Below are 9623 nucleotides of genomic sequence, written 5' to 3' on the forward strand. Positions count from 1 at the left end.
AAATTAAAACAAGCTGCTAATTATTTCACATTTTACTTGTGAGCAACGGCACATTTAAATCTTACAAATGTAGTTATTTGGCTTATATCGTGATATATATCGTTATCGCCAGAAATGAAAAAAACATATCGTGATATGAAAAAATCTTATATCGCCCAGCTCTACGTAAGGGTTACAATTAGGTCCAGGTACAGACTTAGGCATTAATTTCTGATGGTGTCTGTGTATAATTAAGGTCTAAACCTAAGATCTACATTCCATAAATCAAGTTTTACTTGCTCACAAACCAACTTCAACTGGTTGACTGACTGACTAACTGAACAGACTGTCATGAATAACTTCATTTCCTGGAACACTATACAGCAAAGCCTTTTTCAACTCTTTTTCTGTACTGGTGCTCCAGTCAGTGACCTGGAATGCCTAAAAGGACTGGTGTCCTATCCTAATCCTCAGGGCCCAGTTGTTTAAAAGGTATAATACAGATAAAAAATCATCTGCTTTTGGTTTTTCCTTGGTTTTCAATGGATCACATAATCCAGCTCACTTTTGTCCTCATTATTCAAAAAAGAAAAGAAAGGATCCAGATAGGATGACTTTGATCCAGGCATCCAGGTACAGACTTTTAAGAATTACCACAGATCTTACCCACTTTGTCATGATGCATATGGAATAATTTAAGTTTAAAATACTGAAACATTTTTCAAATATTACAGAGAAGAGGTAGAACAGTAATCGCTGATGGGACTATAGGTGGCAAGATGGCCCCTGTGTGTGTTCGGCCAGCTGTCAGCTGCTACCTGTACTGTTTCTACTAGCTCTGTTAATATCTGTTTTCTTTAATACTGCCACTATTCTTCGGGTCTACGACTTCAAATCGCTTTTAAATATCCGTGCCACTGTCGAGGAGCAGTACCGAAAGCCCCCAGGATGTGAGGATTTCCGTGTTCCACCTGTGGTAGAAACCATACCTTTGTTTCTCCGCAGTTATCCACCTAGCCTTCCCCTCGGGAAGAAACACCACAGAAGGCGAGGGAAATGAGCCGGAATACTGGTCAAACTCAAAAAGTTGTGTGGCGGCATTCACGGCGATATTCCCTGTGACTAATCCTCGTATTCTTCTTAAGAACCTCGCCCCGGACAACAAATGGTTTATCTCCTGGCGCTCCCTGGATTCGGCTCCCCGTTGGATTATACCGGTGACTCCACATCTTAATATCCAGCGCCCTCGGCATCCGTCATCTTCGCAGAGCGGGAGTGGATTATCAAAACCTTCTCCCCCTATGCCGATCATCCCGGCCAGCGGGGAATTCCACCCTAGCTAAACTGGGCCTGGTTAACGCTAGATCGCTAGCCAACAAAACCTTCATTTTGAATGATTTTTTTCACCACTCGGAATTTGGACTTTCTCCTGGTGACCGAAACTTGGCTGAACTTGGGTGAGTTGAGCCCGTTCTCTGAACTTGTCCCCCCTGACTGCAACTACCTCAACTCGCCCCTAACGTCTGGTCGAGGCAGAGGATTAGCCACTGTTTATAAAAAACGCTTTAATTGTCGGCAGTTAACAGTGGACGCTTATGGCAGTTTTGAACTCCAGTTATTTGAAATCCACTTGTCCACAATGGTGCTATGTGAGCTGGTGTATCGACCTCCTAAATATAATAAGAACTTTATACAAGACTTTTCTGAATTCTTGGCAGGTATTCTACCAAAGTACGACAGTGTTTTAATCGTAGGGGATTTTAATATTCATGTTTGCTGTTTAAATACCCCATTGACCAATGATTTTTTAAACCTTATAGACTCATTTAATCTTGTTTAGTTAGTCAAAGGCCCAACTCACGAACTCTGTCATACCCTGGATCTCTACTCTCTTATGGCCTATCACTCATTGACACTGAAATCTGTAACATAAATTTTTCAGACCACATGCCTGTCCTATTTGAGTTTCCCTTTTTAGGTCAGCCTGGTAGATCTGTTGTGCCCAAACTCCGATCTCGCACGATCAATTCAAATACAGCAGATCGCTTCGCCCGTTCCTACAAAAATCTAAATCAGGCATTACCTACTAACAGTACCACTCATTTGAACACTGATAGTCTGCTTTCCCTGTTCAACTCAGCTTGTCTGGAAATACTGGATTCCATTGCTCCTTGCACCACTAGGTATCTGAAAGCTAAAACCCAACCATGGTAATGACACCAGGGAACGCAGATGGGCATGTAGAAAAGTGGAAAGAAAGTGGAAAAAGGACCGTCTCCAAGTGTCGTTTGGGGCACTTGGAGAATCCCTGTCAAGTTACCAGAAAGCTGTAAGAGCAGCTAAAACAAAATACTTTTCCAAGATCGTGTCCAACAACTGTCATAAACCTTGGATTTTATTTGGTATTATAAACTCAGTTCTTAATCCTCCCACTGCTTTTAAACATGCTGTGGAACCCATCCTTAAAAAGCAGAATCTGGACTCAACAGTTCTATCAAATTACCCCCCAATCTCTAAATTGTCCTTTTTGTCAAAAGTTCTGGAGAAAATTGTCCTTCTGCAACTCCAGACCTTTTTAGACCAACACGACATTGGTGAACTATTCCAATCTGGTTTTAAAATGCACCACAGCACTGAAACCGCTCTTTTAAAAGTTTCTAATGACCTCTCAACTTTTACCGACTCGGGAGATTCTGCTATTTTAATATTATTGGACCTCAGTGCTGCTTTTGACACAGTAGATTACAGGATTCTTATCTCTCGACTGGAACAATGTGCCAGAATTAAAGGGCTTGCTTTGGAATGGTTTAAATCCTACTTATCTAATCGTACTTTCTCTGTTAGACTCAGAGATAAATTGTCTCCAAAGACGACCCTTTTTAGCGGGGTCCCCCAGGGCTCTATCCTTGGTCCAGTCCCTTTTTCAATTTATATGCTCCAGTTGGGATCTATTTTTAAAAAAATATGCAATTTCGTTTCACTGTTACGCAGATGATTCTCAGATTTACCTTCCACTAAAATGAAAATCTGTGAATCTTCTGAAGGGACTGTTTGATTGTCTAGAAGATGTCAAGGCATGGATGGCTCTAAATTTTCTAAATCTAAATGAACAGAAAACCGAGGTCATTGTCTTTGGTCCTTCTGACCATTATGACCTTGGCCCCTTAGAAAATTATAAAAAACCATTTGCAAGAAATTTAGGGGTGATTTTTGACAGCAATTTAACATTTGATAAACAGATAAACAATGTAGTCAAAACCAGTTTCTTTCATCTTCGCCTAATTACAAAAGTTAAGCCCTTTCTCTGTTTCAGAAATTTTGAGAAAGCGATCCATGCCTTCATCTCATGTTGCCTCGACTTCTGTAATAGTCTCTACTCTGGTGTCACCTCTTCATCAATTGGCCAACTGCAGCCAGTTCAAAACGCCGCAGCACGGCTCCTAACTGGCACACGCAAGCGAGATCATATATCTCCTATACTTGCATCACTACACCGGCTGCCAGTCAGCTTTTGAATTGACTTTAAGATCTTAACACTTGTTTTTAAGTCGTTGCATGGACTAGCCCCTACATATCTTGCTGATCTCCTAACCTGGTATTCTCCCCCAAGATCCTTGAGGTCTGTGGACCAAATGCTTTTGGTTATCCCTAGGTCCAGATTAAAACACAGAGGAGACCGGGCATTTGCTGTGACTGCCGCTAAACTCTGGAATACATTGCCTTTGCATATCAGATCCTCCCCAACATTGGATACTTTTAAAAGTCGTCTGACCCATTTTTATTCTCTGGCTTTTGATTCATCATGAGTTTGTTACTATTATTCTTTTTAATGATTTTATTATCTTTTTATGATTTTATTCTCTTTTTTATATGATTTTATTCTCTTCTAAAACACTATTCTGTTTTTTATGTTTATTGCCTTGTCCATTTTATTGTACAGTACTTTGATCAACACCTGTTGTTTTAATAGTGCTATAGAAATAAATTTGAACTTGAACTTGAACTTGAACACAGTACTTTTAAGTGTGTTTATTTCAAGTGTTACAAAGAAGAGCTATGGTGGTAACTTTCTTTGTAACATTCAGTCCACTGACTCAACAACTAATAAATATAAACAATGGACATTTTGAAGGTGTCCTTTAAATAACAAAAGTTACATAATTTCAAAGACTATGTTGTCATGGATGGTCAGGCAGCACTCAGACGCAAATCCAGGGGCAGGTCCAGGACACTCCTTTTCACACAGTCTGTGACTCACTCACACTCACTCTCAACCAAAATGGGTCCACAGAAAACAGGAAACAGATCCTGGAGGGGCAGTACAGAGAATAGAAATGTTCATTAGGAAAACCAGGAAACACAATGAGATACGATATGATTCACAAAGAGAACTGGAGCTACACTACCCGAGATAAGTACAACAATCCAGTGAAAAACAGCACTCCAGTGTGGCATTAAATAATGGCACGAGCAATCATGAATGATGAGCAGCAGGTGAGTGATGATGAGCAGGTGTGGAGATCGAAGCGGGGACCAGGAACCATACACCGCCCTGGCACTATGTAACATAATCATCATCATTATCTGTCTTTGACAAAGACTTCTTTAAGCCTTATTTGATGCCTTCTGATGCAGTAGCTGCTGGTTCTACTAGAGGTGATCCCCTGTACACAACAACAAGAACAGGTGTGTCCTCTTCATTAGAAAGAACTGGATCAGTTTTCTCTACATTTGTGGGCTCAGCATCCCTTACAGCACCTTGAATCCCATGCAGAGCTTGTCAGTTTGCACATCCAATAATGTTAAGGACCATGTCTCTGTAGTCTGTGCTCTTGTAAGGTTTGTTACCAGTTTGGATGTTTTGGGCTTCAGCATGGTCCCTTCTTGACTTGGCCTTCTTCCATCTGAATTTAACTTACTCTGCTGTCCTCCTATCACCCCAGCCTATTGTGACTCAGTCCTACAAATACATCATAACGGTTCCTGACACCGACCAGTAGTGCCTGGGTCCCTGGCTCCTTTTGAGCTCATGGTTTCATGCCCTTATTAATTAAATGCTGAATTTATAGGATCAACTTGATTAGTTGAACAAAACACTCAAAAGTAATTTTGAACAGTTGCATCTCCCTAGTCAGTCCGTTACTGGGAGGGATTACAGGAGGATTTTCTGGGCCCTCATCAGGCTCAGGTGCATCCTAAACATTATCACAAAGAGATACATTATGTCTTTTGACAGCGCTGTGAAGCACAATACAGGCAAGTATTATTTGGCATTGTAGCCTGTGGCTCCACTAGCAAGTAGGTGAGCAAGCAAAGGGCCTTTTCAAGAGAAATAGGACATGAAAGAAAACGATTTAATCAAGAAGCACATACTTAAACTCCACATTTTTGTTTTGCTATTCTGCTCAGCACCACACTTGATTTCCCTTGTTCCCACATGTCCTAACACAGTGCTGGTGAACAAATCCATCAGTCCATTTATCCTCTTCCAGGGCAGCTTCCTACACAGAAAAACCCAGACTTCCCTTTCCCCAATCACCTGCTTTAGTGTATCTGAGGGAACACCAAGGCGTTCCCATGCCAGCCGTAAGAAATATAATCTCTTCAAATTGTCTTGGGTCAGAGCCATTCTTAAATGATTGAACGCTTCATCCTATCTCTAAGGGAGAGGCCAGACACTCCTCAGAGAAAGCTTTCTGTATACTATTTTCAAATCACTGGAATCTCTTTTAACATTTTTTACTTCACTGTTTTTGCATTTTACAATGTAATTTCATCAAAATACCTAAGCGAATCCGAGAAGTTAAACTTCTTTTCAAGGCTGAACTGTGAGGCTTGTTAAGAAATGATTCACTGAGGCCTAAAAGTTATTTCCATTAGAAGACTTCACCCTCTTGAACAGGGTCCAAGGGGTTTCTTTGGCTGACTTAACAGTGTACCTAATAAGTCCAAGATGCATCACCACTGCACAAACAAAACCGCTTTTATACTTTAGAATCCAAACTAAGCTGACCTCATCTGTCATACCATGTGTGCTCTTCATGATGTGCACAATAAACATTAGTATAACTCTTCTGCTCAAAACAGAGCCACGCAGCCCTGATAGAAATCAGACACCTCTCAGACATATGTTAAGTGAGGGGCTACAATTTCATGTGCTATTTCAGGGTTTTACTGTGACCTTTTCCTGAACACTACCACTGCCTCTCTGTGCAAAAGCCTTAGCAGCTTGAGTTAAGTTCTTCTGGGAGTAAGGGATGAGTCAAAAGAAACTACACTTTCTAACACATAACTCATATTTAAAAATCACAGAGGGGAAAAAAAAACTAATGCTCTCTAAAGAAAAAAGTATGAGTAGAGAACAATGACTGCTTTGTTTAAAAAGAAAAAAAAGAAAAAGTTCTGAAAAGTAATTGTGAGTTAAAAGGAAATGCTTTCCAAGGCCTGCAGACCAAAAACATTAACACTTTTCTTACAAGAAACAAACAGGAAGTGTTAATGTTCACTCAACTTCAGCTTTAGGAAGCTGAGCCCATGTAATATAGTTACTGAGAAAGTTAAAATGAGCAGTGTGCAAGTCATATAACCTTTGACCAGAAATATGGAGAAAATTGTGACATTTCTGGGAAATACTGTTGCTGAGTAAAAAAAATTTATGCACTAGGATATGCACTAAGCCTTAGTTGTAGAGGGCTGAAGTGTTGTTTCTGCATAATGCTCAAACAGGTTAGGCACTACTACAAGTACTGGTTGACTACTTTACAGCTTACACAGCACCACTGACAGCCAATCAGCATCTGTAATTTGTAATTTGAAATGTTTTCATAACACAATCTGACCAAAAAGAAAAGAAAAAAAAAAGAACTGACTTTTAGTTTAACCTTTAGTTAAAGCTTACAAATGCTGACAAATCACCGTGGTAATCCACACGTTCAGGACTGTTAAGGGTATTTTTAGTATTTAGGTTCTTTCTGTTTTAGGTATTTTAGGTACTCCTGTTAACAAAGCCAAGAACTTTGTGAATAGCTTCTTATCTGTCAATTTGTTTGCTTGGCGGGTAATGGAATAATAAATAATGTTTAAGATTTTCATCTACTAGCTATTCACAAACCATTTTTCTTTTGCAGGGTTTTAACAAGCAAAAGTGGCAGATGCAGCTCAGCCTAATTATAGCTATGCTAATTTATAGATAAATGGCCTGTATTTATATAGCGCTTTACTAGTCCCCAAGGACCCCAAAGCGCTTTACATATCCAGACATCCACCCATTCACACACACATTCACACACTGGTGATGGTAAGCTACGTTGTAGCCACAGCCACCCTGGGGCGCACTGACAGAGGCGAGGCTGCCGGACACTGGCGCCACCGGGCCCTCTGACCACCACCAGTAGGCAACGGGTGAAGTGTCTTGCCCAAGGACACAACGACCGAGACTGTCCGAGCTGGGGCTCGAACCGGCAACCTTCCGATTACAAGGCGAACTCCCAACTCTTGAGCCACGATCGCCCACATTTTAACTTCCTCCTCTCTTCATTTCTTTTGCTCACAAAGTTCTCTTTTTCATGATCTTTCTTGTCTTTAATACTACTGTGGCAATGGTGCTGCAACAGTGGAAAATTTCCTTTCAACATACATCACTATTTGCAGTGTTTTCATTTACACCAGTCATGTACTACTACACAATGCTGCACTTTCATACTCACTGCAGTATTGCTGCTCCTCAGTGCTGCTAAGGCAAAAGCTGACACTGCAGGACAACTACACACAACAGAGCATGGAGGAGGGGGTAGAGTGTCTGTACAGACACAGAGTAACTTAAAGGATGAAAGAACTACTGAACTAAGATGAGAGAAACAAAGTAAAGTATTGATTCTATGACGCTAATTATCCAGTACCAATACCATCTTTGGTATCAAAGCTGATCCACCCACTACTATTTAGAACTGCTGAGTCACAACTACAGGATTCCTGGTCTGAATCTTTAAAATTTGTGCGTGTTCCCTGTGCCTACAAGGATTTCTCCAGGTATTCCAGCTTCCTTCCAAAGACATGCATGTTATAACCTAACATGATGATTATAGATTTGAAATGGATAAAGTGCTTAAAGTGTATCAAATAAAATGCATAAATAAACCTAGCTTGTAGTCTACAGCTCTTTGAGTGGTAAAAAAGGCTGGAAAAGCACTATAGACATAGAAGTATGTTACATTAAAATGTGCAAATGATGAAAGAAGCTCAGGGTGTCTGATGGCAGAATGGCTGCAAATGCAATACGTGTAAAACTGAAACCGAAAGACACTCCACACTTGGACTTGTAAATCCAAAGCTAGACCCAGCTTAAAGCTTAAAATGAAAAAAGTGTTATTTCACGTATTTACCAGTAAAATAATATGATAGAGATCATCATCTAAGAATGTTTTCTGGTTTAATCTGGTAAAACATCACTGCAAACAAAGAAGCTCAGTTCAGCTGTTTTATCTAGAGTGATTAGATTAGCATGTAGGCTAGACAAATTAGAACAAACAATAACAAAAAGCTTGTCGATTAGTCTTTTTCCTCAGCAGCACATAAGGATTTTCTCCTAGTTACCTGGTGTCAGAAACCACAAGATATCATGGGTTAATGCCCCAACAGGTCAGTTTCCACAATAACATGAGGGTTGTTTTGGTGTTGTTGTTGATTGTGTCAGTGATAGGCCTGTGATGGAAGACTTGCAGAAAAAAAGCAAACTTCTACTGGTCCTTACAGGTGTAGTGTTCTCATACGGGGTCATTTTACTCACATGCAAAACCGGAACATCCCATAAAGTCTATAATTTACTGGAATTGAATAAGCTTTCATGACTCCACCTGTGACGTGCTCAATGTTCTGTAAATAAATTATGTCGTTAAGGAGGAGCAAATGTAGATGTGCTACCTCACTCCTTGTGTGTAAGCTAGTAGAAGCGTGGGTTGTTGGTGAGTTATTTTTGGAGTCTACACTTACTTTACCTACAAAGCAGGCAGCATTCCCACAAAATCTATGTCTTTATCACAATAAACATAGCAGCATTTTCTTAATATTATTTTTCTAATGTAGTTTAAATATTTGTTGTGCTTTGGGGAACAAATATTTAAAAGAGCCTCACAAAGTTTATCTTATTTTGTTTTATGGGGGATTTCTCCAAAATAATAATAATCATAATAATAATGATAATAATACATTTTATTTACAGGCGCCTTTAAAGACCCACAAGGTCACTTTGTGTTAAACACAACTATTGAAAACTGTTATGATATGCATCATTGTTTAGAACTATGCAATGTTGTTCTATGAAACAGCATTTCACAGAAAAGCATTATAAAGGTGTGACTATGGTGGAAGTTGCCAGTACTTGTCAGATTGGATGTCAGCTTGTTTCGAAACATCAACACAATTCCGGCACAACTGCTTCAGACTTTCCATTGTTTCAGAAAGCCCTAGTTTGCCCATCTCTATTCGCAGGTAACTCAAGTCCAGCCAAGGCACACACTGTAAATCAACTCGGAGCACAAACAAGAGAACAAGGTCAGGTAACAGAAGGCACTCATAAGTTGAGAACCTGATTACCACCACAAGGGTGAAGATGAGCTGGCAAGGAGTAAGGTTTCTGCTGACCCTTT

General features: G+C 40.0%; 1 long non-coding RNA gene across 1 annotated transcript; it reads right to left on the reverse strand.

Moving 5' to 3' along the window:
- Positions 1 to 728: 728 nt before the first annotated feature.
- LOC106099038 (uncharacterized) lies at positions 729 to 5065 on the reverse strand. The gene is made up of 3 exons (XR_001225343.3): positions 4738 to 5065; positions 4386 to 4643; positions 729 to 4287 (listed from the first exon to the last, which is right to left on the reverse strand). It is a non-coding gene; the product is annotated as an uncharacterized LOC106099038 (long non-coding RNA).
- Between the last annotated feature and the right edge of the window lie 4558 nt (positions 5066 to 9623).

This window comes from Oreochromis niloticus, linkage group LG7 (assembly GCF_001858045.2).
Source record: "Oreochromis niloticus isolate F11D_XX linkage group LG7, O_niloticus_UMD_NMBU, whole genome shotgun sequence".
NCBI classification, from domain to species: Eukaryota; Metazoa; Chordata; class Actinopteri; order Cichliformes; family Cichlidae; genus Oreochromis; species Oreochromis niloticus.